The 3,637-nt window shown below is 33.4% G+C and overlaps 2 long non-coding RNA genes across 3 annotated transcripts in view; both read right to left on the bottom strand.

The window, feature by feature from the left end:
* LOC127745825 (uncharacterized) overlaps nucleotides 1–266 on the bottom strand; it is a 2,284-nt gene extending 2,018 nt beyond the window's left edge. The window contains exon 1 of the long non-coding RNA XR_008007433.1: nucleotides 221–266. This is a non-coding gene — a long non-coding RNA (uncharacterized LOC127745825). The remainder of the gene's footprint in view (nucleotides 1–220) is intronic.
* Nucleotides 267–468: 202 nt separating this feature from the next.
* LOC127745824 (uncharacterized) lies at nucleotides 469–1,432 on the bottom strand. Of its 2 annotated transcripts, none has more exons than XR_008007431.1 (3): nucleotides 1,365–1,432; nucleotides 907–1,047; nucleotides 469–590 (listed from the first exon to the last, which is right to left on the bottom strand). It is a non-coding gene; the product is annotated as an uncharacterized LOC127745824 (long non-coding RNA). The 2 variants fall into 2 exon arrangements; XR_008007432.1 differs by lacking the exon at nucleotides 469–590 and adding an exon at nucleotides 741–818.
* Between the last annotated feature and the right edge of the window lie 2,205 nt (nucleotides 1,433–3,637).

Below are 3,637 nucleotides of genomic sequence, written 5' to 3'. Positions count from 1 at the left end.
CCACTTGTTGTCCACAAGACCAAAATTATTTAAACTCTCTCTGGTGTATTCAAAATGTCTGATTTATAGGTACTATAATATGAAGTGGTGATCAGATAGATTGAACCCATATATGACGGTCTGCATAGAAATCTGCATAATATACCCAAACACAGACTATAAATACACTCGATAAAAAATTAAATTTACACCTCTGCTGCAGATTTTAACCCAACACTACCTGAAAGCCACTTGTTGTCCACAAGACCAAAATTAATTAAACTCTCTGTGGTGTATTCAAAATGTCTGATTTACGGGTACTATAATATGAAGTGGTGATCCAGATAGATTGGAACCCATATATAACGGTCTGCATAGAGATCTGCATAATACACCCAAACACAGACTATAAATACACCCGATAAAAAATTAAATTTACACCCCTGCTGCAGATTTTAACCCAACACTACCTGAAAGCCACTTGTTGTCCACAAGACCAAAATTAATTAATCTCTCTCTGGTGTATTCAAAATTTCTGATTTACAGGTACTATAATATGAAGTGGTGATCCAGATAGATTGGAACCCATATATGACGGTCTGCATAGAGATCTGCATAATACACCAAACACAGACTATAAATACACCCGATAAAAAATTAAATTTACACCTCTGCTGCAGATTTTAACCCAACACTACCTGAAAGCCACTTGTTGTCCACAAGACCAAAATTAATTAAACTTCCTCTGGTGTATTCAAAATGTCTGATTTACAGGTACTATAATATGAAGTGGTGATCCAGATAGATTGGAACCCATATATGACGGTCTGCATAGAGATCTGCATAATACACCCAAACACAGACTATAAATACACCCGATAAAAAATTAAATTTACATCCCTGCTGCAGATTTTAACCCAACACTACCTGAAAGCCACTTGTTGTCCACAAGACCAAAATTAATTAAACTCTCTCTGGTGTATTCAAAATTTCTGATTTACAGGTACTATAATATGAAGTGGTGATCCAGATAGATTGGAACTCATATATGACGGTCTGCATAGAGATCTGCATAATACACCCAAACACAGACTATAAATACACCTGATAAAAAATTAAATTTACACCCCTGCTGCAGATTTTAACCCAACACTACCGGAAAGCCACTTGTTGTCCACAAGACCAAAATTAATTAAACTCTCTCTGGTGTATTCAAAATGTCTGATTTACAGGTACTATACTATGAAGTGGTGATCCAGATAGATTGGAACCCATATATGACGGTCTGCATAGAGATCTGCATAATAGATCCAAACACAGACTATAAATACACCCGATAAAAAATTAAATTTACACCTCTGCTGCAGATTTTAACCCAACACTACCTGAAAGCCACTTGTTGTCCACAAGACCAAAATTAATTAAACTCTCTCTGGTGTATTCAAAATGTCTGATTTACGGGTACTATAATATGAAGTGGTGATCCAGATAGATTGGAACCCATATATGACGGTCTGCATAGAGATCTGCATAACACACCCAAACACAGACTATAAATACACCCGATAAAAAATTAAATTTACATGCCTACTGCAGATTTTAACCCAACACTACCTGAAAGCCACTTGTTGTCCACAAGACCAAAATTAATTAAACTCTCTCTGGTGTATTCAAAATTTCTGATTTACAGGTACTATAATATGAAGTGGTGATTCAGATAGATTGGAACCCATATATGACAGTCTGCATAGAGATCTGCATAATACACCCAAACACAGACTATAAATACACCCGATAAAAAATTAAATTTACACCTCTGCTGCAGATTTTAACTGAACACTACTTGAAAGCCACTTGTTGTCCACAAGACCAAAATTAATTAAACTCTCTCTTGTGTATTCAAAATGTCTGGTTTACAGGTACTATAATATGAAGTGGTGATCTAGATAGATTGGAACCCATATATGACGGTCTGCATAGAGATCTGCATAATACACCCAAACACAGGCTATAAATACACCCGATAAAAAATTAAATTTACACCTCTGCTGCAGATTTTAACTGAACACTACTTGAAAGCCACTTGTTGTCCACAAGACCAAAATTAATTAAATTCTCTTTAATGTATTCAAAATGTCTGATTTACAAGTATTATAATATGAAGTGGTGATCCAGATAGATTGGAACCCATATATGACGGTCTGCATAGAGATCTGCATAATACACCCAAACACAGACTATAAATACACCCGATAAAAAATTAAATTTACACCTCTGCTGCAGATTTTAACCCAACACTACCTGAAAGCCACTTGTTGTCCACAAGACCAAAATTAATTAAACTCTCTCTGGTGTATTCAAAATTTCTGATTTACAGGTACTATAATATGAAGTGGTGATCAGATAGATTGAAACCCATATATGACGGTCTGCATAGAGATCTGCATAATACACCCAAACACAGACTACAAATACACCTGATAAAAAATTAAATTTACACCTCTGCTGCAGATTTTAACCCAACACTACATGAAAGCCACTTGTTGTCTACAAGACCAAAATTAATTAAACTCTCTCTGCTGTATTCAAAATGTCTGATTTACAGGCACTATAATATGAAGTGGTGATCCAGATAAATTGGAACCCATATATGACGGTCTGCTTCCCTCTCTGCTACATGTAATCAATTGATTCTTAATCTCGTTTTCCTTTCTATTTGTGCTCCGAACTCTTGTAGAAAAACCTGCAACCTTGGTATAGTTCTTGTAAAATTTTCCAGCATCTTCAAGGGTGGTAAATGTCATTCCAACCTTCGGAACAAACTGGTCATCAACAACAGAGATGTTACATAATACACCATGTCAAAAACTATAAATACACCATGTCAAAACGAAGCTGGAGTTACAGAGAGAAGAACTAACGTCAATGACGAAGAACAAACCAATGAGAAAGGAGAGGAAAAGAACGATCGAAAAACCAGGGGAAGATGCGCGAGAAGAAGAACGATGAAATTTGAAAAGAAAGAAAACAAAGAAGGAAACAAATCTTTTAAATTTGGTAGTTATACAAACGCGGGATCTTTGTATAGCGCGTGTAAGTGACGTAGAAGTTGCAGCGCGTTTTAGTGGATTAGGCGTTAAGGAACTTGTAATAGTTACAAGCCCTAATCGCTTGAATACTAAGCTTTTCTCATATAATTAATAATTTTTCATGACATATTACTATAATTAATTTCTCATATCATATTAACATAATTAATAAAATTATTTTAAAAAAAATTAATTTCTTAGATTATATTACTATCATTAATAAAATTACTAAAAAAATAACTAATTTCTAAATCATATTAGTGAAACTTATAAAATTACTTTAAAGAATTACTAATTTTTATAGCATCTAATTATAATTCATACTCTATATAATTAAAATTAATTTAATATAATAATTAATTTCTCATATCATATTAACATAATTCATAAGATTATTTTAAAATTTTTTTAATTTTTTAGATCATATTACTATAATTAATAAAATTACCGAAACTTTACTCTTTCGTTTGGCTATTTTTTCTTTTTTCTAAACGCTAACGTGATTCTACCCTTTAACCCAGGTTTACCCAAAACTAAAATTTCTAGTATTTGCGTTCACTTTTTTACGT

This window comes from Arachis duranensis, chromosome 3 (genome assembly GCF_000817695.3).
Source record: "Arachis duranensis cultivar V14167 chromosome 3, aradu.V14167.gnm2.J7QH, whole genome shotgun sequence".
In the NCBI taxonomy this organism is placed as follows: Eukaryota; Viridiplantae; Streptophyta; class Magnoliopsida; order Fabales; family Fabaceae; genus Arachis; species Arachis duranensis.
This window is presented reverse-complemented; position numbering and strand designations above follow the sequence as displayed.